This window comes from Odocoileus virginianus, chromosome 1, assembly GCF_023699985.2.
Source record: "Odocoileus virginianus isolate 20LAN1187 ecotype Illinois chromosome 1, Ovbor_1.2, whole genome shotgun sequence".
Taxonomy (NCBI): Eukaryota; Metazoa; Chordata; class Mammalia; order Artiodactyla; family Cervidae; genus Odocoileus; species Odocoileus virginianus.
Window position 1 is genome coordinate 44,126,167 of NC_069674.1, and position 26,079 is coordinate 44,152,245.

The 26,079-nt window shown below is 37.5% G+C and overlaps 2 long non-coding RNA genes and 1 other non-coding gene across 3 annotated transcripts in view; 2 read left to right on the forward strand and 1 right to left on the reverse strand.

Annotated features, from left to right (window-relative positions):
* Positions 1-8,567, forward strand: part of LOC110146710 (uncharacterized) — a 39,954-nt gene extending 31,387 nt beyond the window's left edge. The window contains exon 3 of the long non-coding RNA XR_002316619.2: positions 8,435-8,567. This is a non-coding gene — a long non-coding RNA (uncharacterized lncRNA). The remainder of the gene's footprint in view (positions 1-8,434) is intronic.
* Positions 1-26,079, reverse strand: part of LOC139036037 (uncharacterized) — a 239,797-nt gene that overhangs the window by 100,769 nt on the left and 112,949 nt on the right. Inside the window, exon 2 of the long non-coding RNA XR_011488733.1 lies at positions 11,376-11,472. This is a non-coding gene — a long non-coding RNA (uncharacterized lncRNA). The remainder of the gene's footprint in view (positions 1-11,375; positions 11,473-26,079) is intronic.
* LOC139036688 (U6 spliceosomal RNA) lies at positions 24,719-24,825 on the forward strand. Its single transcript, XR_011489518.1, has one exon. It is a non-coding gene; the product is annotated as a U6 spliceosomal RNA (small nuclear RNA).

Genomic DNA, 26,079 nt, shown 5'->3' on the forward strand with positions numbered 1-26,079 from the left:
TCCCACCTCTTTAGGAATTATTCACAGTTTGTTGTGATCCATACAGTCAAAGGCTTTGGCATAGTCAATAAAGCAGAAGTAGATGTTTTTCTGGAACTCTTTTCCTTTTCTGATGGTCCAATGGATGTTGGCTATTTCATCTCTGGTTCCTCTGCCTTTTCTAAATCCAGCTTGAACATCTGAAAGTTCACAGCTCATGTACTGTTGAAGTCTGGCTTGGAGAATTTTGAGCATTACTTTGGTAGCATGTGAGATGAGTGTAATTATGCGGTAGTTTGAGCATTCTTTGGCATTGCCTTTCTTTGGGATTGGAATGAACACTGACTTTTCCAGGCCTGTGGCCACTGCTGAGTTTTCCAAATTTGCTGGCATAGTGAGTGCAGCACTTTCATAGCATCATCATTTAGGATTTGAAATAGCTCAACTGCAATTCCATCACCTCCACTACCTTTGTTCATAGTGATGCTTCCTAAGGCCCACTTGACTTCTCATTCAAGGATGTCTGGCTCTATGTGAGTGATCACACCACCATGGTCATCGAGGTCATGAAGATCTTTTTTGTATAGTTCTTCTGTGTATTCTTGCCACCTCTTCTTAATATCTTCTGCTTCTGTTAGGTCCATACCATTTCTGTCCTTTATTGTGCCCATCTTTGCATGAAATTTTCCCTGCTTGAATTCCCACCAAAAAGAATAATGTCACAAAATCAATAAAAGTTTTTTAATATTCTAAAAATGGAGATATATGCTCCTCTCCTGCATAAACTTCTGCAAAGTCCCTTTCCAGTCTCCCTGCCTTTAATTGTGTCTCTTCACAAACTTCCTGAGCACACAGGAGAAATGTCTAAAATGATAATCTGACCATGTCTCTTTCCTGTTCTGGTATTTACATGGATTCCAGTCCCTTACAAACCAGATTTCAAATTCCTCAGCTTTACCAGCGAGTCATGATGTAGATGGAACGCTCCAAACTTATCTTCCACTACCACTTTCTCACACTTGCTCCAGCAATTCAGAACAGTTTACAGCCTCTCAAGCTCACCATATCACTTATACTTCCATGTCATCTGGCACTCCTCTTCTTTATAAAGGATGTGGCCTCTCCTGGAATGCCCACCTTTTCAAGTCTTGCTCCCAAATAACCCACATATACACTCCTATGTCCTGTCTGGATAATTCCAACTTTAAAACCCAGTTCAAAATCTGCTTGCTTAAGGCTTTATAGTCATCTGCCTTTTGATAACTCAGAGGAAAAATAATCAACCACTGCTCTCTATCTTCTACATGCATTCATTCTTGCAGTGTTTATATGCTATTAAGTATATTCTGTCTCCTGCATTAGATTATGAGCTGCTTATAACAGAGCCTGTGTCTGACTTACATTTATTCCAGAACCCAGCAAAGGCACACACAGGAGGCACTGAACTCTATTTGTGCTTGACTGGCTAGATTTAAGGGGACCTTTAAATACTGTTTTCTTGCTTATGTTATGTTCCCTTCAAAGTCAGGATAGAACTCTGAGATCTCAGCAGGCTCTGTTGTTCTATATGAAAAAGTTTTTATCAACACCAAGCCATTCAACAAAGAAGCTCTTTCTGAAAAATTAGACCTATCTTCATTTATTTAAATTTCTGAAAACCTGCAGTAGCAAGCCTTACTGCCCCCTTTGAACAAATTATACAACCTATTTCCATTTCTGAACTTTCATAATTTCTAAGGGCAGATTTAAGGAGAGAAATAAAAATTCTTCCTCAGATAAAGTTTGTGAACCTGCGTAAATCACATAGAAGCTCTGCTCTAAGGGGCAAAAAATTATATTAAAACAAAATATTTTTACCAAAAATGGAATGTCTAAGATACTAATCCTTCAAAGTGACAACATAATGGCATATTATGACCCACTAAACTCAAAGGGGCAACATTATATCTGAAGAAATATAGATCAGATTGGTGCTAAGCAGTGAACCTTTTTCATGGGAAATTAACAAGGTAACCACCCAGGCTTTTGGGTGCTGGAGCATTTACTATCTGATGGAGGACCACATCTGGAGAAGAGCACTGAAATCATCTTAGAGAGTTCCAGGCCAACCATGCATTGATATATGAAGACTTAAGAAGTCATCACGGTGGAGAAGGAAATGGCAACCCACTCCAGTACTCTTGCCTGGAAAATCCCATGGACGGAGAAGCCTGGTAGGCTACAGTCCATGGTCACAAAGAGTCGGACACGACTGAGCGACTTCACTTTCTTTCCATGCAAGCACTCATCCACTTACCCAAATAACCATTCATTTTCATCCATCCCTCTGCCTTTCCATTCATCCATCATATGCATGAATAACCCTTCCATCCATTTATCCACCCACTTTCATCTATCCACATTATAAGAACAATAACAACAGAAAATGAGTAAGGCATGATAGGGTCCTTCAAGGAGTTACAGCATTATAGATGTTTGGTCATCTGTCACCCAAGGTTTACAGGGTCTGTTTGTTTAACTTGGCCCTCATTGAGAAGTATATTGCACATATTGATCCAATACAGGCTTCCACATATATGACAGAAACAAAATTTGGGGAAATTGTTCTTTTCCTTGAGGCATTCATATCACTCTGATATGTTCTGCTTCAATAAGATGCTGTTCAAGACCCACTGGAGTGATTGCAAAGTGACCTCACTAATTGGTCACTTTGGTGTGAGAAACTCCACTTGCCCTAACAGAAACTTCAGACAACCTTGGATCCCGTGCTCTTCCTCTCTGAGCCTGAGCTTGAACACAGAGCAAGAATGATAAATGCACTATTCAACATTGTATATACAGCTCCTCTATCATAGTGCTGAATATACAGCTAATACTCACTATATATCTGCAGAGTAAATAAATGAAACCCAACAAATTGCTAGGATCAAGTCCTGCTGATTTTTGTCTCCTCAAATCTAGGTCTTCTTCTCTATTTCTGATTCTTCCAGCCTATATTTTACCCTATCAGCTTCCAAATGGACAAAAAATTTTCTGAAGGGTCATTTGCACTCATTTCAGTGCATCCTTCAGCCACCAGTACCATTTACCTGAAATGAAGGCCTGACACACTCTTGCCAGGCTGTTGCCTCTGTCTTTGGCCATGTTGTTCACTCACCTAGAAGGCTCGTACTTTGCTGCTTCATGTAGGTATAATCCCTAATTAAGCTTCAGGTCTCTGCCTAGGCATAAACTCCTGAAGGAGACTCTTCCCAGAGGATGGCACTGAGAGTCAATTCCTAGGCAGGTTGATAAGAAGTCCAGGGTCCCAGAGGAGGAGGAGGAAGGGAAGGAGGAGGAGAGGTCCCAAGCCCTCGAGAAGGAGAAAGGGGTCTGGGGCTCTCAAGGAGAAAAGGACAAATGATTTTTTCTACATTGTTTATCTTAGGCAACATAACAATTTGTCTTGCTCGAGGACATGTTTCTTCTTGAGAACATTTTGACTAACCCTGTCATCTTAAAATGTATGTTATGGGAATGGGTCTGGTAAGACCTTTCTGTTGTTAGTTCTAGTCTTGTTAATTTAAGGTGTATGTTGTGGACATGGGTCTGGTAAAAGTATATAAGGCCTTGATAAGACTAGCAAGTGGGCGCACTGTTGTCCCCCTTCTTATGTCCATGTCAGAAGTTTTCTGTGTCCCTTTTTCTTTTTTTTTTTTTTGTTGCTTTTTTTTTATTTTTATTTTTTTATTCTATTTTATTTTTCCTTTTTCACTTTAATAAAACTCTGCTACACACACACACACACACACACACACAAAAAGAAGTCATCACAGGGTCATCGATAACCAATAAATAGATTTATATATAATCTGAGGACTGCAGGAGGCCTTGTGAATGATACCCAAAAGATATAAAACTGATCTTTGTCTTCAATGCGTTTATAGTCTGGAAAGGGAAATAAATCTAAAACAGAGAAAATGCAAATAGCATGCAAGTTATGTGATTCTCCAACACAATGCAAAGTAATAAAAGATTAAGTTTCTGCCTGATTCATTTCACTAACATCAATTGAGTTTGACTGAATACCTAATACTTTGCCCCAGAGAGATACAGGCAATAGGAACAAAGATTTAAAAAGAAGGAGATCTTTATAGATTAAACTGTTGGAGAACTCCCAATAGCGGAAGAGGAGAGCTGAACTGGGTATTCAGAAGTAAATGATATTTAGATTTGCAGAGAAAAATAGAAATGACTCAGGCATAGGAAAATGGTATGAATCAAAATAGATTCCCAGGTTATATTTTAAATTTTATCTAAATTCTAAAATGACTTGTGGTTTGATATCTCAAAGCCTTGGGCTTGTGCATGTACAGTATACACAAAGGAAATCTCCATTCCTTCATACTGATTCCTTGACATTACTGAGCTCTACAATTCTACCCATTTTTCTGCCTATTTAACAACAGAAAAGGGATAGAAGGGACCTTTCCTGAATCAACATAAGAATAAGTCTATAAAATGACTTGTGCACTCAAGTATGTGTAGAAAGAGGGATGCACAAAGCTAATCTGGTTTGAATGTTTACTTGCTGAAATTTTAAAATATCTCCTGTGACTAATAGGCTCATCTAATAAGCGTGTTCAATACTTCAATAAGTAGCATATACTTCTCCTTGCTTCTTGGAGATTGCTTTCATCCAACTTGCTCAAAGCTCTTCAAAGACATTGAGCCCAATTTTCTACATTTCTAAGTCACTCTCTGGAGGTAATTTGGGCAATTAAGTAAGTGCATTAATTCTTTCAGGACACAAGGGGCCCATTTACTGGATATATGGTGAAAAACCAAAAGAGAAACAAAATTCCCCTGAGCCCCAAAGATGGGTGAGGACTCTCCCCTGAGCCAGTGAGAAACATCAAGCTCCCTACAGCATGTTAATTAACACAGAGGAAGCAGAACTTTGCCTTTTGATTTTACTAAAGCTAAACAGAACATCCACCAATCACTGACCCCCTTATTCTGAAATGAATTATTTCCTCACAATTTAACCATTAATTAAAAAAAATACTTCCAGATACAACTATAATTGTAGCAGCCAAGCAAATATGCCAACAAAAAAGATGAATCATCGCAACTCTAATGATAAGCTATATCCAGAGTTTAGAGATACCAAGTGTTCTGTTAATTTTATTATTTTACACATTGGTTTTATTTCACCTTGCTGAGGTATTAGGCAATTTGCAAAGATGATGACCTACCCCAGACGTCTCTTATATACATATTGAGACTTACTCAATTCTGATCTCCAAAGTGCCCTGGAGTATTGTTTAGCCTTGAGAAAGCAGATTCAGACAAGTATCCACTGAGAGAATAAAAAAATGAAGATAATCTTCTGCAGTTAGATCTGTGTTTAAGTCTAGCTAAATCCAGGCTGATTTGCATGAAAAAGAAGAGATCATGTCTTTCAACCAGTTTCCAGGGACAGAAGAATCATTAAGATGCGTGTTTCATCTTAACTCCCTACCCCTGTCCTGTTATGTCTATTCTACAAACTCAATCAGGAAGTGACTATTAAGAATGTTTTTACTTAATAGGTTCAAATATTTACAAATATAACTGGAACAGCATATAACCAAGAAAAATGAAGAATGTGGGGAAAAAGATGAATTTGCATTTAGTTTTTGTGGTTTGTGTTTGCATAGGATTTGGTTATCTGAAATCACTTTGAGCTTCTTAGAATTAAGCTGTCTCATTTTAGAAAATGTAACTTTATCAGATAACCTGTGCCAAAACTCATAATCTATTTTCTATGATGGTGTTTAAAATGAGTTGCAAATTAGGCTTATGGAGTCTATCAATTTGTGTAAGATAAGGAAAACATAATTTAATCCAGGTATCCCAGTAGAGGAAATCTAGTACAGGTAACAACGTACAGAGATGTTGGAAGAGATGAAAACAAGGAAAATTGAGGCAACCAGAAAATAACAACAGCAGGAAACTGCTACCATTTAAAGGCAAATGAGCAGACAGATTAGATGGTATTATCAGAAGCAAATTGAGAAGGCTTGCATGTGTGAGCTGGAACTAGACAGAAGCAACTAGGAGGGAGTGCCTTCCTTTTTATTAGCAGTATCGTTGGTGGCCTTCTTAGGATGTGAATGTCCATAGACATTAACACCATTTTTCTGAATTCTTATTGAAATATAGTCGATTTTCAATGCTGTGCTAGTTTTGAATATACAGCAAAGTGATTCAGTTATATATCTTTTCTTTTATGACACACTCTTCCATTGTAGGTAATTACAAGATATTGAGTAGAGTTCCCTATGCTATACAGTAGGTCTTATTAGCTATTTATTTTATATATAGTCATGTATATAACTGGATCTAGAACCACAGAGATGTAGCTACTCTCTTGAATATCAATAGAAGCACCATCAGCTTCTTCTTAATGCCTCCAGGCCAATGTCCTGGCAACTCTCCCCCTTCAGCCAAGCCCAATCAGAAGCCAGTGGGAAAGGAAGCCTGGGTAGTACAGGTTATAGTGATCAGGCTCCCTGAAACCAAACAGTGTAGTGGAAGAAAAGGGGACTCTATTTGTGAGTGAGCCACCAGATGTTTACACAGTTTATCTTGTCTGTTCCTCAGCATCTGTCTTCACCTTCTATGCCTATTAAAGCTTCATACAACAGGAACTACTTGCATTTGCCTATATCCTTCATGTTACAAACTAATATACTCTCACCTTCTCCTTCAAAAAGGTAGAGAATGTCCCATCATTGTGAGTTTCTCATCTAACTCAGCGAAAATTCTACCAAGGTATTCTCTAACCTAAAAACTATTTGTTCTTTAAATGCTTCTTTTATGAAATGGTAGGACAAGGAAAAGGCAGAAAAAAGAATGAGTGGTTAATACTGTCAATGTCTTTTAGCCAAAGACCATCCATTGAACAAGTTGGGTTTTATTACCTGATGCATTCATGCAGAACACATAGTATGGGAACTAAAAAGTGTCATGGTAATGTGTTTAAAAAAAAAACAAACACCTGTTGTAGGATAGGATTTGGATTTTAGTTGGTTGATTAGTGGAGGCTCTGAGGAAGTGGGGGTTCCCCCTAGATGGAGTACTGTCAGAAAGCAGGGGCAAGTCTATAATCTGGCAACTCAATAAAACTTATCTATAACATGTTAAACTAGAATGAGGATAAATCTATAAATGAAAAGGAAGCAGCAGTCACTCTTACTTTCTATAATAAGAATGTTTGCTTGTGGCTGGCTCAGTGGCTTTGCTTATGTCTCATTTAATTCTGGTTTCAGATGACCTTGTCTGATATTGATGTTCTGTGAAACTGCTTATAACAACAGGAGAAAACAGGGCCTGGCTATGAGCAGCAGACCAGTTACCAATATTAGAGGCTTCTTTTCTTCCTTTTCAATATTCACAGAACTCTTATTTGTTACATATGTGAGTACCTGTATATATAAAAACATACATATCTTTTCTGGCCTTTCTTCTAGTAACTGATCATGAGCAACTATTAATATTTTAACACATCCTTTTTCTACCACCAATTCCATGTTCCCTTTGCCCTTACTTTTCATGTCACCCTAGCAAGAATTCAATGTTCAGCAGAGACAGAAATGTTGTTTTAATCAAAATCACATCTCTTCTTTATGTTCAAAGTAAGTAATTATTATGTGATATAGCATTTTAACTTATTTGAAAATGTCATGAATTACAAGATTTTTTTCCCAATTAAGCCTGTTAAAAATAGGTTTAAAATGTTTTTATTTTTGTCTTTTATTTCCAGAGCAACAAAGCATTTCCATCTTTTCTATAGATTTTGTTCTACATGCAGGTTTTTCTTAAATTTGGGGGAAAGAATTTTTTTTTTTTTTTTTTTTTTTTTTTTTGCAGGGAGGGAGCATATATTTTTCAAAAAGTTCAGTTCAGTTCAGTTGCTCAGCCATGTCTGACTCTTCAAGACCCCATGGACTACAGCATGCCAGGCCTCCCTGTCCATTACCAACTCCTGGAGTCTACTCAAACTCATGTCCATTGAGTTGGTGATGCCATCCAACCATCTCATCCTCTGTCGTCCCCTTCTCCTCCTGCCTTTCAAAAAGATTTTAAAATTTAAATACTGAAACAAATATGCTCAATCTTAATGATTAAGTAATGTTTGAATTCCTTTGGAATTTCACCTGTGTATCTGGTTGTTCGCAGGATTGGTGGCCTGCCCCATCTCTTCAACTTGAATCTGCTCTGCCCATTAGAAAAATGTTCAGTGGATAAAGCAGTTAAACCAGTGTGGAGTACCTGTGATGTGCTGTGTTTTTATTTTCAATCAAGGGTACTATCTCCTCTGGCAGAAAAAGGAACAGTTTAAAATTTTTGTCTGGTTATTAGAGGCATTGCACTTAAATACATGAGTTAACTGATTCCATATTTCTCATTTCTTCTAATCACATTTTAGCATCTTCAAATCACTGGTACCTGGAACAGCCACCCAATTGACCTCCTGAATCTGGCTTTAGCAGAAGGAAGAACATAGTTGTAAGACTGAAACAGTCTAGTGTCTGAACCATTTTCTCAATTTTTTAAATAAATAATCGTCATCCTTTGCTCAACTGAGTTTTCTTGGTCATTGAACTAAGACTTAGACAGATAATTGTGAGAGATGAGGAAGGCAGAAGAGGTAAACCAGGAATATCAGAAGATGAAGGACCTGATGAGCAATGCTATAATAAATGAATTGAGAAGTTTAAGCTTGTACTTGATCCATTAATGGGGGCAGGAAATGGTAGCAGGCATGGGAATGGTTAAAGCAGATTAGCATCTTTGAAATCTATTTGGATTACAAGCTTCATTTTCAATATGCAGATAAACCTGAGTAGTTAAGCCTTTGTCACTCAGAACTTGCTGTGAATTATTTTGATCAGCTCAACACAGAGCAACTGGGGAGGACTGGGTTTTGAGGAGGTGGAGGTGGTCATGCTCAAAATAGATTTTGTCTAGAGTCTGCTGTGCACAGTATGTCACTCCTGAAATGGCTCCCTTGTCATCTTCAGCAAATGCTGTAAATTGTATACATTTAAGAGCTTAAGGCCAGTATGCACAATTTTGTCCCAGGATATGGCCCTAAAAGAACTATCTAGGCTCTATCTAGTCAAAGCTATGGTTTTTCCAGCAGTCATGTATGGATGTGAGAGTTGAACCATAAAGAAATCTGACAGCCAAAGAATTGATGCTTTTGAACTGTGGTGTTGAAGAAGACTCTTGAGAGTCCCTTGGACTGCAAGATCAAACCAGTCAATCCTCAAGGAAATCAGTCTTGACTATTCATTGGAAAGACTGATGCTGAAGCTGAAGCTCCAATACTTTGGCTGCCTGATGTGAAAACTGACTCATTGGAAGAGACCCTGATGCTGGGAAAGATTGAAGGCAGGAGGAGAAGGGACTGACAGAGAATGAATGGTTGGATGGCATCACTGACTCAATGGATGTGAGTTTGAGCAAGCTCTGGGAGTTGGTGATGGACAGGGAAGCATGGTGTGCTGCAGTCCATGGGGTAGCAAAGAGTCAGACATGACTGAGCATCTGAACTGAACTGAGGCTCTATTTTGAAAATTAAATCAATTATTTGTGTGATCTGGATAATTGGAATATTACTAAATGAAAAGTTATTATACGTGGGGCCTTAAACATATTCTGGCTCAGAATAACACCTAATCTAACATACCCACACCACGTTTTCAAAAGAGCAAACCTTTCCCTGAAAAACAGTCACTAAATACAATAAAATACCAGACACCTTTAAAAGCAGGATTTCAAAAAAAAAAAAGTCAGGACTTGTCTGTGACTTGAATTGAATTTTCAGTCTTCTACTTTGCTCTAAGAATATATAACTTACATTTTTAAGATTTTTTTTTCTTATTTACTTCCTGTACATCATTTCCTGAAAAAAGCCAAATGCCTTTGTAATATGTTTATAAGCAACTCTAGTTTGGAACTGGTAATTTGTGCATCCAGTTTACACTCAACAAAGCATGAATCATATAGATCCCATTATGTGATTATGCAAATACACACTAAATATACAATTACAAGCATATATGGGCAGTGACATTTAATTAATTATTATGACTTAGCTCACTTACCAAATGTAGTTTTATTAACTAGCTGTCCACAGATGTGTTTCCTCTCTTGATTCATTTACATTTTAATACCATGTAGAAATGATAAATTATTGTAACAACAGATGATAAAAACAGATGGAATAAACATAATTGAACCAAAAATAATTTACATAGGTTTGAATTGAACAGTTTGTATATTTAAGCCAGTCTTAACTGCTCTAATCTTGTATTGTGGCTATTTAGGAAAAACTTCACAAACACACACACAAAGACATTCAAAGCAGCCAAAGGCATTTGAAAATCCATGTTTAAAGGCAAGCAAGTAACTTTTTAAATTGATGAGCAATCACTAATTATATTTGAAGGTATAAATATTAAAAGAAAAAGTGATCAAAAAGATCAGACATTGTAACCTAGAAATTATAATAATTATCAATAAGCATTCATGCTAAGTGAAGTGCACATTTGACAAAAAATTAGATATAATTTAAAATCTCAGCCACTTATAGATTACATTCTGCCCTGGAGGGCTGCATTCCAAACTTAAATAATTGATGATCTTTCTAAAGAAGAATCTAAAACCATCAGAATCACTTCATTCCATTCCAAAACAGTATTTGGAGGTGTATATGTGTATTTGCATCACTAAGTCTTTTAATGGCATATATTTGAATTGACACCCAGGACTATTATTCCCATTGGTTTGAAATTCCATCAGATAAAATTGCAATTACATTGAAAAGTCAATATTAGGGGCATCAGATTTCTCTGATGACCAAAAGGTGAAGAAAATTTGTTCTCATTTGTCAAAAATGATTACAGGAATAGGATAGGGCATGAACTGGTTACCAGAAAATAAGCGCTCAGTGGTCTGTGAAAAGCCTCCCTTCTCCCCCATTATATCATATGGTACTCCTAGAAGAATCCTCCTTCAGCAGGAAGCAGAGATTTAGAACTGTGTGGGCTTCAAATCACCTTCGCTCTCCTTCAACAGTTATTTTAACCATAATTCATTTCTCAGGTGGTATCTTTACCCTTCATACTTTACTTCTATTTTATTTCTACTTTATATGCATGCTGCTAAAAGAGCCTAAAATTATATGAATAGGAAAAGATCATTTTCTAAAACTGAGTTATTTTATAGTTAAATAAGCACTTTTAAAAGAAGTTAAGAGTATGTATTTCTATGTAAGTCTTCATACTGCCATACTGCAGAAAAATGACTTTCCATTCCTGGCTTGCCTTTGAAACTCAGAGATATACGAGAACTGTGCTTACCTCTCTAGGTTGAAAAGGGCAAGTGTATCTGATTGGAGGCATCAAGGCTGATCAATACCTCAACATCAGGAGAACTGGTCCTCTTAAATTATACCATCTAGGGAAGAAGGCACAGGCTGGCAATTAGTCAGCTGCAAAGATATAATTTAAGATATCTAATTAGAAGAAGAAGAACTGAAGTGGGTGAGAATTAAGCACTAGGTTGTTGACAGGTAATTTGTTTGTTTGTTTTATACAAGAATTTATAAAGAAATTATAAAGCTAAGCAGGTAAAATTATAAAACTAAGCAGGCAGAATAGCTAAGCAGAAATTATAAAGCTAAGCAGGCAAAATAGCCTTGCTAGAAAGAGAATGATAATATTTATACAATAAAAATCACACCTTATGTGATCCCTTAGCCACAGTGATCACTTGTGCTTGAGGTAAGTTTAGTGGCTAATTTTGTATTTTTAATTATATCTTTGAATAAAAAGATATAATGAAGTTTGGAAAATGGATCACATCTCCCCATACCCACACTACACATCCACATTCACTGCCTTTGCAACCCCTCCTTCACCATTTTTATGTTCTTCTCCAGTCATCAAGAAGTTTCTTCAATGGTTACAAGTAAAACAGAATGGTTGTGCTGAAACAGATATATAAAAGAGCTAACTGACCTCATGAACAACTTCAGTTCAGTTCAGTTCAGTTCAGTCGCTCAGTCATATCCAACTCTTTGCAACCCCATGGACTGCAGCACTCCATGCTTCCCTGTCCATTACCAATTCCCAGAGCTTACTCAAACTCACGTCCATCGAGTCAAGGATGCCATCCAACCATCTCATCCTCTGTCATCTTCTTCTCCTCCTACCATCAATCTTTCCCAGCATCAGGGTCTTTCCTACTGAGCCAGTTCTTCTGAACAGCTTAAAACTTTTTAATAATTTTTAAGCTCTTGGCAAATATGTCTTTGTTGCCTTATCTAGCCTCAAATAGTCATATAAAGTTTTAAAAACTTGATAAAATTTTCTGAGAATTATAATAATTTTCTATATAATATACTAGACACAGGAGACAGGGGTTTGATCCTTGGGTGAGGAAGATCCTTCTGGAGGAGGAAATGACAACCTACTCCAGTATTCTTGCTGGGATAATCCCATGGACAGAGGAGCCTGGCAGGCTATAATCCATGTGGTTGTAAAGAGTCGGACATAATTGAACAACCAATCAAGTATGCATTGATAGTGATAAAATTTTTGCATCTTCATAAACAAAAAACATGTTTATAACAGCATGTTTATACTCTCTATAGTATTGTGTGATTTCTAATAACTTTGATATCCATAATGAGCTTAGTAAATTACATTTGATGATGACATCATACCACCTTTGTGCCAATGATCAAACACTGTGCAGAAATGTCAAAGCAGTAGCCTAGATGACTGGGTTGACTGATTTGAAGGTTCATTAGAGTTCCATACTGTCTATATCAAGTGTGACTGCATTTTCATTAATAATTGTCATCCCTACTTAATCACCATAAATAAATATGTTCAAAATGGTTTCCTTGTCCTCCATGGAAAAGACTACCTTGAAAATTCCCTGTTCATAGGTATATTTCCAAACATTAATAATCAAAGTAGTAAATTATGTCTTTCATGGAATCCTACTTTTTTCTTTCATTCATAGAAATTTAAAACACTGTTGCTGAGGCACCTCTATACACACTGATTCAAATCTTTGGTTTGCTGTACCAGGCTCCAGCAAGCAGACTACAGACTAAACAGCATATTCAGCTTCTTTGGGGTACCAGAGATTTAATAATTTGTTCATTTGTTTTTGTTTGTTGTTGTTTTACTTTATAGTTCCTCACATTTTTGTTGATATCTGTTTAGAGCACTTATTCAGATATCCTAGCTCTACATCTTCTCTGAGTTGATATGCTAGCTTCTCTTGGTCATCTGAGTTCATCTGTTTATCAGCATTCCAATTCATACACATAGAGATTTCTTGACAACTAGGTCACTCTGCTGCATTCCATAGGAGACATTTCAATCTGAATTACTCAGTCTGTGAAATCTTAAATGACACTGGAAACATGGTTTTATAAGCCTACTTTCTATTTCAGTTGGATGCATGTCCATTCATGAAGGCTGATCCTTCACATTCAACTCAGTCATAAATTAAGTGTCCTACATCTTCAAACTCAGTGATGTCCCTTGCATCTATTGTATGCTAATATGAGGCACCTTCCTGGGTCTGTGCTTTGTGTTTAACATGCCTTATGTAATGATCTGACTATTGACCATCCCCAGAATTCACCTCTCACTGCTCTCCCTCTACATGCAGTTCAGTTCAATCTCTCTGTCGTGTCCAACTCTTTGAACCCCAAGAATTGCAGCATACCAGGCCTCCCTGTCCATCACCAACTCCCGGAGTTTACTCGAACTCATGCCCATCGAGTCACTGATGCCATCCAGCCATCTCATTTTCTGTTGTCCCCTTCTCCTCCTGCCCCCAATCCCTCCCAGCATCAGGGTCTTTTCCAATGAGTCAACTCTTTGCATGAGGTGGCCAAAGTACTGGAGTTTCAGCTTCAGCATCAGCCCTTCCAATGAACACCCAGAGCTGATCTCCTTTAGGATGGACTGGTTGGATCTCCTTGCAGTCTAAGGGACTCTCAAGAGTCTTCTCCAACACCACAGTTCAAAAGCATCAATTTTTCAGCACTCAGCCCTCTACATTAGACTCTATCTTCCCTTCCTTTAATAAAGGAAATTCATTCTGCATTAGGGATTCTTGCAATTGTTGTTCCTAGAAATCTCTGCTCCACAACTTTCCCAGTTTGCACCTTCCTACCAGTTAAGTCTTACATGAAATGTCAGGGGTGCCTTACCGGATTCCTCACTCAGAATTAGTATCCCCACTCCCATACACCCATCATATACAAATAAGGACTTTTCTAGAGATGGTAGGGACTTCCCAAAGCAGGTAAGAATGACTAGCAGCTTAAGTTGGTAAACATGCCATTAACTTATAAAGTCAAAGCTCTGAATATTAATAAACTTTTTCAGAGTTTCAAAAGTTGATGTAAGGCTTGAATCATATTTCTCATAATATAGTCTTGAAGTGCTTTCTTTAACAGAATAATAATCCATACTATGTTCATGATAAGGTCATATACTTTCATTTTAAATCTTCATAAAACGGCTTTTTCAGCTTTTTGTGTGAGAACATTCGAGCGATGAATAAGCCTGAAACAGTTTGTGAAGGCACCTAGCCCTGTGTCTGGAACATGGCAGATGCTTGATAATGCTTGCTGGCCAAGTATACAAGTAGCATCTTTCAAAATGACAGCTAAAGTCTCTAACAGGCCCAGGGTTAGAGAAGGCACCATTGCAGTTTGAATTAAGGGGTAAGGGACATAAAATCTCTCTCCCACTCTGATTCTACCAACACTATGTCATTTTAAAGTCATTCCTTTCCTCTCCATTAGAGACCTCTTTTTGAAATGCAAGACTTCAGGAAATTATAACAAACACCTGTTGTTTTGTTTATTCAGGTTATCTTCTGCAGGAATCACCACACCTTGACCCCAACTAACAGGGAAACTCCTGGAAGCCAAGTATTTGTTACACTATGTGATTTTGTCCTTACTAGGTCAATCAGACTTTTTCTTCCAGGAAGTTAAAATTCTAATCTAAAACATACAAAAACTGAGAATTGTGAATCTTCTTCAGACAACAGCGGAGTTCTATGTCTGTCCAATACAACAGTTATTATTCACAGCTGGCTTTTTAAAATCAAATTTCAATAAATTAAGTTGAAAAATTAAGCTCCTCAGTTGCATTAGCTATATTTCAAGAATTTGATATTATAGAACATTTTCACCACCACAGAATGTTCTATTAAACAGAGGTGCTTTAAAGCAGGGCTCAACAAACTACAGCCCCTAAGCCAGTATTTTTTTTTTGATGAGATGAGTATTGTGCTTTTTTTTTTTTTTTCATTTTTAAATAGTTGGAAAAAAATGAAAGAAGAAAATTCTAGGATGTTAAAATTACATGGCATTGAAACTTCGGGGTCCCCAAATAAATTTTTATTGGAACACAGCCATGCTGATTCATTTACCTGTTATAAATAATGTTGATTATTTTCAGCAGATTATATGACCAGCAAAGTCTAAAATATTATCTGAACCTTCATAGAAAAAGTTTGCTAAGTCCTGCTCTAGAGGAAGTGCTAAGGTTTCCAGAGCTCTCTCAGATTTTGAAAAGTCATGAGCAGACCAGAAAACACTTATATTAAAGTATTAATGATGTGTCAGGTAAGTGGAATGGCTTTTCACTTCTGTGTTAAAGGTTGAAAAAGGAAAAGGAATACTGAGAGTGTTGATATTGGGTGATTAAATGGGAAGAAGACATTCTCATACCAATAACAGGTATGAGAGCATTGCATTTTACTATGCTTACCATGGCATGCCCAGGTCCACCATTATCATAAAGGAGAGGTGAAAAAATGGATGCCCTAGCATTTCTGTAGTCTAAACAAAAGGCTCCAAGATGTCCTCAGCAAGAGTCCTGCTAAATTTCCTTTATGTAAGCACAGCACCTTCTCTGCCTCTGCACAGCTAGACACACAAGCCAGAGCTGATGGGCCTCAAACCAAGTGTAAACATCATCCAAGTGGAAATTATGTGACAGCATCCTGGGTGAACTATGAACTCCTTCCAGCACTAAAAGGAGGCACACTTATTGTATGTGTTTCTTGAAAAGATTTCATTACAGAAGGGTAATTGACAAAAGTCAAAAAGTGGCCAAGGTCATCCACACTATAGGAGTTATACTTCCCTGGGACTCACCATAAATTGACAGAAAAAGGGGATCCCAGACAGAAGGATACAATAGATCAAGACAGAATTCCTGAAATGGGTAAAGAGATAAAAGTGTTTAAGGGTTCAGAAGAGAGACTGTGCTTCATGGAAATTCTGGGTCACTTGCTGTGACAAATAACTCTCAGCTCAAGACTCTCTTATAGAAAACTCCAGAGAATCTTCCCTCTATTAACAAGTTTGACAAATCATGTTTCATTTTCTCTGAGAGATGCCAGGTAATCACTTTGCCTCTAGTTCTATCTAATATAATCACTGTGGAAAAGTGGGTGAGAGCACCAGCATGACCTCAGAGGGCCTGAGTTTGAATCATGCCCCCATCACCTATTAGCTGCCTTGTTTTTCACAACTACAAAATGATATACATACTTTAAAACGTGTTGACTAGCAATTAATATTATTTCAAATAAAGGTGGTCACCACTGAGACAGGCAAGAATAGTAAAATGGATACCGATTTAGAAGACACTGTTAATGCCCCAGCAAATGTCCATCCTGCCCCCACTTTCTTTGCAAATAGATTCTGAGAATGTACAGAGTCAGTATGTAATTCCAAGCATGGATCATGATCTGTTTAGACCAAATCTGACAATTCTGTCCTCACATTCTTAGCCTCCTCTGCCTCTAGGGCCTATTGAATGCCACATTTCTAGTAAACGAGACATTAGTAGAAAATTCCTGGATATTAAGTAGGGTGGAGGTGAAGGTTGTTCTGGGAAAGTTTTGACTTTCTCAGATGAAAGTAGACAGACAATAAAATAACAAATATGAAGACAAAGCCACAAGAATTAGAGTCATAGCCATAACAACCCTCAACCACTGAACCAATAATCAATACTCTAGACTTCTTGTGTCATGAGAAAAATAAGTCTCTGTTAAGCATTATTTTTCTGTCACCCATTCCTAAAAATGAATTAGATACAATAAAGTTACCCAAGATGTACTGAAAAAAATGTTTTAATTTCCCTAGAAATATGTTCATCATCAACATGAAAATGGGAAAAGAAAGAAGCAAAAAATGTCAGCTAGAGTTTCCTTCCCTCACAATTCCTTCTAGAGAGTGTCTTTAAGCCCTACGTCTCTGTTTGGTGGTGGTGGTGCTCAGTTGTGTCTGACTCTTTGTGACCCCACAGACTGTAGCCTCCAGGCTCCTCTGTCCATGGAATTTTCCAGGCAAGAATACTGAAGTGGGTTGCATTTCCTCCTCCAGGGGATCTTCCTGACCCAGAGATTGAACCCACATCTCTTGTGTTTCCTGTTACCCTGTTAGAATCTATAATGTCAGGGCTGCCACAAGTAGTCACATTTTCCTCTGGTTGTGAACCATCTAATACTACAGGAAGACAGACACAAGGACAATAAAAACATATTCCAGTGTTTACTATCTGCCAGAGGCTGTTTTAAGAGTTTTACAGATCAGGGTCATACAAATGGGTTAATACAAATGATTACAAATGAGTCAATATCTGTAAAACTCTTAGAAGGGCCTCTGGCATATAGTAAGCACTGGAATATGTTTTTATTGTCCTTATGTCTGTATTCCTGTAGTACTAGATAGTTCTCAAACAGAGGAAAATGTGGCTGCTTGTGGCAGCCATGACTACCTCCCCATCACATTATAGATTCCAATAGGGTAAGAGGAGCCACAAGGGGCATGGGTTTAATCCCTGCATCAGGAAGAACCCCTGGAGTGGGAGATGGCAACTCACTTCAGTATTCTTCCCTGGAGAATTCCATGGACAGGGGAGCCTGGCAGGCTATAGTCCTTGGGGTCACAGAGTCAGACACGACTGAGTGACTAAGCATGTACACATGCTGATATCAGTAACTATTACCAACCCTGTTTTACAAATAGAGAAACTGAAGCACAGAAGAGTTAAGTAATCCGCCTAAGGTCACATAGCTAGAAAGTGATGGAACCAGGATCCAAACTTAAGCAAAAATGTGAATTTAAGTAGTATGTGCCAGCACCTCTCCCTCTGAGATGGCAATACGCTTGATGTTCAGCAAGATAAGGAGATGAAACTGATCTGATAAACTGATCCAGTGGAGACCTTTTTAAAACTTCACATCTCATATTTTGCCAAGCCATTTATTTACCAGGCTCTTTGAGGTATCCAGCTAATGATGAAATAGGATAGTCAATTTAGAAATTTAAACCATCTAAATGTCTACCAACTACAAGAAAAGAGGAGAAGGTGTTTAGCTTTGAAAACAGAGCTAAAGGGACCCATCTAAGTGAGAGAAACTCTCCAGAAGAAAGATATGAATGTGGCAACCCCAAATTTAGAAGGTTGGGTAATATTTATCCCCACCTATGTTAGCTCTCTTGGCTGTTAGGATGTGGTTCTTACTCTTCCATCCTCCCCCCTGCTCAAGGTACTGAGCTGAAATCTGCCTATCATCAGTATTCTCAGCATCTAACCTGGGTAACTACCCTTCTGTATCTTTAAGTAACAGTCTAAAAGGAAAACAAGCTAAAGGTTATCTGATTTGACACAAGTCTATTGGTGGGGAGTAGAAACACTACACTAGTTTGGACTAAGTTGTCCTGTTTGGGATGGATAACTCAGTTGAACAAGGTAACTATAAAATTATCTTTCATATAGTACCTGAAGTAAATCATGTACAACTTCATTTTAAGACAAAGGAGTGGTTTAAGTGACCAGTAAAAGCACCATTTATTTCTATTGGCTCTTGGTAACCGCATTAGCTTTCCTAATGGAGCACAAATTGGTCTTTGTTGCATACTCATTCATTTGAGATACAAATTATTGTGTTCTAGCAATGTGACAACCATGGTGTAAAATATATATTAACAGAGCAAGAGATGTGCCCATATCCCTTCTATTTATTTCTAGAGGTTTTAGGAGTAGAAACTAAATTTTGTGCTGGTCCATTAATATATCTCATATTTACTCATGAAATAGAACCTTGAATTTTCTGATAAGCATGATGTGACAAAGCACAGATAGGCAGCTTTTCTGAAGAAGGCCTATTTGAAAAGTACTTAGTATCAGTATTGAGAAATGAATGATGGCTGAGGATATCAGAATGTCCAAGGCAGGGGTTCCAAAAAGGGAAGCCTGAATTAGAAAGCATTTGATAAATACCTGAAGATTTCAACCTAGCAACCCACTGTCTCTTACTCTAAAATATACATTCCTTTCTTTGTTTCATAACATTACCTACATGGTCTACTGCTATCAGGGACACACATACAGCCTCAACAAGGACTATCACCACCCACTCTTATGCCTTTTCCCTGAAACACAGACTTAGAAAAGTAAAAACTGCTTTCTCCACACAAACACACATAAATGTCAACCTAAAATTGCTTGTTTTGATGGGTGATCATTGTTCTAAAGGAATCTGTCTGCAGTTATTTTATTGATCATTTTTAAGAAACACAGCAACATACTGAATTTCAACTACTTTTTAAAGAACAGAAATAGGTTCTGCTATCTCAAAGCGTAAGAAGCCTCTGGGGCTATTTTTTATGAAAGTCACTCGTGTCTGACTCTTTTCAACCCCATGGACTATACAGTCCATGGAATTCTCTAGGCCAGAATATTAGAGTGGATAGCCTTTCCCTTCTCCAGGGATCCTCCCAACCCAGGGATCAAACCAGGTCTCCCACATTGCAGATGGATTCTTTACCAGCTGAGCCAAAAGGGAAGCCAGGGTTATTCTTAAGGGGTGGAAATAAACTGCCTACTTAAAAAGAGAGTGTGAGGGAAGGAAAGAGAGATATCATCCAAATTTATGCCAATAAGCTAGATAAATGCAGACAGATTCAGATTCCCACCTCTCTTTTTTGACACCAAGAAAAGAGAAAGGAGTCTAGGACCATGAAGAGCATGACTACTGCTCCATTCTGGAAGAATGACACTGAATGCTAAGTGAAGAGACCAGATGACAAGTCAGAATACAAGTTTATCTGACAAGATGTATGTGTATGTTTCCTTAATTGTGGCTTTGTGGCCATCACCCAGTTGAAAAGCCCAGTTGATGATCAGTAGATATCTCCAGGACTCATGAAAATGAAGGGACGATTCATGAGGAAAACTCTAGGTGGTGACATGGACCACCTCTTTTCACATTTGCAACAATTATCCTGTTCAGGTTCTCACTGCCTTTAGCATCACCACTTGCTAGAAACCCTAAATAGAGATAAAGGAAACCAAAACTGTCAGCTGCAATAGCAGCCACAACAGATGAATATATTTCCAAATTAATTGAGTAAGAACATTTGGCTATGTCTGCCAGATTTATTTTATTGTATGATTTTTCAGGCTAATAATGAAGACTGAGTTCTTAATTATAAGATTTGCATTCCTCCACTCTATTATGAACTCTATTATGAAAGCTCATACAAAAGCTGTTTTTCTCTTCATTGAAATAAGTGTTTGAATACATGATAGAGAAAGGATGGGCTGGCAAATCAAAGGCCTTTCTAACTAGTATTAAAGACTAACAGTCCTTCTCAAGTTATCAAATGGTGTAAGTAATAAAATTCAGCTCCTGGTTTCACAACTGTGGATGTTCCATTTCTTGTACTACACGCAGGAAGAAAAGGTAGTACACTTGTTCATATATGAAGAAACCCATGTCAACTCCGTATTATCTAAGATGTGTACTGTGAGTCATTCTACAAGATAGATTTTAGTTTCATGTGAAACCCTACGTGTAAGTGATCTGACAGGTGTGAGGAGAAAGACTGAGCATAGGGATATGGCCCTAAACTCCTGACAAAATGGGTGTAACAGGTTCAAGGCTAAAGAAGATCCAGAATGCTAACTTCAAAAGCTCATTAATGCCATGTCCTGAGCAACTGCATGAAATCTCCACTTCCCAGCACTGACTCACTGGAGAACAAAGCTCCAGGTTTAGACCATGCATGGAGTGGACCAGTCTTGGGAGACCAAAGCACAGGATTGACCATTGCCAGTATTTTAGAACAATGCAACAGAAGACACGCTTGTTGCTGGGAAGGAGGTTTCTTTGGGACAGAGAACTAGAGAGAGGCCACCAGACAAGAAGTTTCTTGAGGTAGAAGAAATTGTTGTGAAGGGTCTTGACTTCAGACTTTAGTCAAAGTAAAAGGTTGAATAGAAAGCAAGAATTCACATCTTTTTAAAAGACTGGAAAAAAGAAGAAGAGAGAAATATCCATTTCAGTGGCTCTTGAACTTCAGCATGTATCAGAATCCCCTAGAGTGTTTTTTAAAGTACAGATGCTGGGCCCACTCTGAATAGGAAGCCCAAGGTGAGACTTGGAGAGTGTACATGGTCAACAAGTTCCCAGCTGATCCTGATGCTGCAGGTCTGGGGACGACATTCTGAAAACCACTGATCCACATCAGGGTTTCTTTCAGCATTATTGACATTTGGGGCCAGATAATTCTTGTTGTGATGATCTGTCCTGTGCAGTTTAGTATGTTTAGCATCATCCCTTGTCTTTACCCACTTGATGTCAGTAGCAACTTACACAAATGTGGCAACTAAAAATGCCTCCAGGAATTGTCAAATACTCCACAGCGGGGACCAATGCCCACTGAAAACTGCTAATCTAGACAGATGACAAAAGACTATCTTTCTATCTCTGAATGCAATTTTTCTAATTTTTAAAAGTTTTATCCCAGTCTTATTTTAATTTTTTTTCTGAAAATCTATTTGGTAACTGTAAATATTCCTCATTTACTTAAAGATCAGGTTTTTCACACTAAGAAAATAAGAGTCTTATTTCAGTTCTAACTTATCAAGCTACCAAGGACATAAAACAACTGTTTGTTACTCATTCTATGATACATGGTCCTTCCCTAAATTTCAGATATGTGGGTTAGATTGAGATAAATTCCTCAAAGTGCTTTCAAATTCAAATATTTTACCCAACTCCCCAGAGGAATCACCATAGAATAGATTCTGGAGTCACCTTAAACTAGGAAATAATGCTGAACACAAGTCTGACAAGACAGAAAGAAATAATACACATGTAAAAAAATTCCAGAGAGAAACAATAATTATCAAAGACAAGGGAAATACCCAGGGGGGAAGAGAAGCATACAGATTCTAACAGCAAATAATAAGCAATGGTTCATAAATAAACTTTCTATTTAAAAAGCAAATCAAGTGTGAATGTAAGTTTTTGGACAGAGACACTACTGAATAAAAACTCCAACACAACTGCCCTCAAGGAATACAGTGTATAAATATTTCTTCTTTTGAAGCTCTTCTTTGTGTCTTCTTTAGAGTTCATATAATTGTTAATGTAATAGTAAGTTTAATTTTAAAAGGATTGCTGGTAGAAAAAAAAAGGCACAAAAATTCATTCTAGCAGCTTATAGTCCAAGAGCAAGCAAGATTTTCTGTAGATCCCTCTATTATTTCAAGCACAGTTTTCTGGAATTTTCTTAGTAAAAGGAACTAATGAAGATTATCATTATGTTAGGGTCTTAGTGTAAGTTATGCTAAAGATAACAGTTAAGGTAGCAATTTCTTTTTCAGATAATGCATCATTTTTTGTTTGTTTACTTTTGATCACTCGTATTTTGTAGTTTGCTGTGCATGTGTGTGTGTGCATGCTCAGGCATGTCCAACTCTTTGTGAACCTATAGCCTGCCAGAATCCTCTGTCCATGGAACTTTCCAGGAATACTAGAGTGGATTGCCATTTCCTACTCCAGGGGATCTTCCCGACTCAGGAACTGAACCCATGTCTCTTGAGTGTCCTGCATTGGCAGGTAATTCTTTACCACTGCACCACCTGGAAAGCCTGTAGTTTGCTATGTGTGGTATCATTGGTTCAGTCAGTGTACTGTGAATGAATGTGAGTCATGCATAGAAAAGCCCTGTAAGATGAAGCAGGAAACATATCAGGCCAAGTTTTCAATTGATGCTCTACAGCCCTGAGTATGCCTCTAAACTACAATTTGGTGATCTTTGAAGAGGAGAACTTGGGAGAGATTTAATTTTGTTTCCTGCCTATACAGATTGGCCACAAGGACCCAAACGAGTGGTTAAGTAGAAGACTGAGTTCTGTGCAGAAGGGATTTGTCAGAACCTTGAGGAAAAATAAGCAGACAGTGGATCAACAAACCTAACAAGGACTTGGACATTGGACAGCCCCACTCCATCTCACAATCCAGTGATGTAGGATAGAAAGTAAAAAAGTTTTTCACTCAAATAATGGTTATCAGTGTAGTAGATGGAAATAAGAGACAGAGGGCAGAAAGAAGAGTCCTTTGTGTTACTATATACCTCTTCAGACTGCAAAAGACACTTCATATATGCTGTGCCATTGAATTATTTTTAAATATGTCATTTCAGGTTTTGGGGGGTTTTTTGTTTGTTTTGTTTGTTTGTTTTATCAGACATACCTGGATCTAAGTGGCTCCTAAGAGCCACCAGTTCACTATATAGTTTTTCCTGGGGAGAAAAAACTGTATTAGCATCTACTTGCAACACTATTTATTGGATAAAGAGTGAATGTGGCAGCCATAGAAATGACCTCCTAATTACATGTGCACCACATCCATATCCATTAGTTTAGAATACTGATGTAATGCTTTTAGGTCTTTAGGTGTATCCTATGTAATAATAGCACAAAGGGATGTTAGTAGATGTTCAGTTTTTTTAAAAAAGTTCTATTTATAAGTTTAGCTAAACACTGTTTTAAACAAATTTAAAGGTGTTCCTTTATTGCACAAGTTTACAGATCTTTAATATTTTAATGTGCTTTGTGACACTTCAAGAGAGATATATATGATATAAAAGTTCCCAAATCATTTTATCATGTACTTCCATTTGCAAACAAAGCATCCTGGGAGAGTACACAGCAGCTGACCATAGTTTAGAAAACACTGAAGAGTAAACATTTGTATATTATATTTCAATGCCATTTTAAAAAATTTTGATCATCTAGCATCTTCAACTGTCATTTAATTTCCTTTAATTAATCTCTATCAAGATATATTGAGCATATAGGAAAATTATTATTTTATCAGATTACACTATCAACTTTAAAATTTCATAGGCTAGCATAGTGATTACTTGTTTTATTTTTTAAATTTTAAAAAATATTTTTAATTGAAGTATAGTCAATTTACAATACCATGTTAGTTTCAGATATATAGCACAGTGATTCATATATATATATACATTTTCACATTCCTTTCCCTTATAGGTTATTATGAAATATTTAGTATTGTTCCTTGTGCTATACAGTACAGTAGGTCCTTTATGGTTATCTAGTTTATATATAATTGTGTGCATGTTAAGTCACTTCCATTATGTCCAGCTCTTTGCAACCCTATGGACTGTAACCTGCCAGATCCCTCTGTCCAAGTAATTCTCTAGGCAAAAATACTGGAGTGGGTTTGCAGAGAGAGTTAATTCCTAGGCAGGTTGATAAGAAGTCTGGGGTCCCTGAGGAGGAGAAAGGGGTCTGGGGCTCTTAAGGAGGAGGAAAGTGTGCTCGCTTCGGCAGCACATATACTAAAATTGGAACGATACAGAGAAGATTAGCATGGCCCCTGCGCAAGGATGACACGCAAATTCGTGAAGCGTTCCGTATTTTTACAAAAAAAAAAAAAAAAAAAGGAGGAGGAAAGCACAATTTTTTTTTCCTCCTCTACATTCCTTAGTCATAGTCACATAAAACGTGTTTTGTTTTGTATTTTTTCTTTAAGCCCAGAACTGATGATCACACAACAAAACACTCAGCTTAAAGGCTCTGTACTGAGGATTATACAACAGTGTATCCTGCTTGAGGACAGTTCCTCCTTTCTGAAAACCTTCTTAGAATGTATATTATGGGAGTGGGTCTGGTAAAAACTTTCTATTGTTAAATTCTAATCCTGTTATCTTAAAACATAAATTGTGGGAGTGGGTCTGGTAAAATTTTTCCAATCATGAGACATTCTTTTGATTTATTGTAATAACCAATTTTAAAAGTATATAGTTCCCTTGCCAAAGACTAGCGAGAGGGTACTCTCTGCTCCCCTTCTGATGTCTATGTCAGAAGCTTTCTCTGTTTCTTTCTCATTTTAATAAAAATCTGCTACTCAAAATCTCTTGAGTGATCAAGCCTGGTCCCTGGTCCCGAAGCTAAATCTTATTCAGAGATCACAAATCCGACATCATTCACCGTAAGCTGTCATTGCCATGCCCTCCTCCCAATCCAGGAATCAAACCTGCATCTCTCTTGCATTGGCAACTGGATTCTTTACCACTAGCACCACCCGGGAATCCCATATAATTATGTATCCAATACCATTTTACTTTGGAAACTAAGACTATGATACTGCGAGTAACACTGAGAAATGTTATCTCATATCCCTCTTCTTTTGTCCTCATAGAGTTTCATCTCTGGCCTTCTCCTTATACACTGGGAGTAGAAGATTAGTGCTGAGGAAAGTGAGAATTTTGTCTGTATAAGGTTCTCTGGATTGGACCCAGAGGTTTTTAACTGCTTTAGTCAATTACTTATTCCTTAAAGCCTGTGGTTTCACACCAAAATTGTTTGAGTTGAAAAGGTTATTTACAGTATTTTCCACATAACTGACTTTTTCAGCCAACTGATTTGCATACAGTACAACATTGTTAATTTATGTTAATGACTGAGAGGACAGTGGAGATTACACATTTAAGAATTGTCTAATACAGTAAGGGAAAGCGTGAAATTAAAAGCAATTAGAGACATCTAATCACAAAAGGGACTTGGTTAGTCCATGCTTATTATTTATGGTAGTGATTTATAACACGTCATCATTTACTTTGTAACGAAAGCTTTGTGATGTGACATTTACTCTCATTCTCCAAGAAAGATGAAC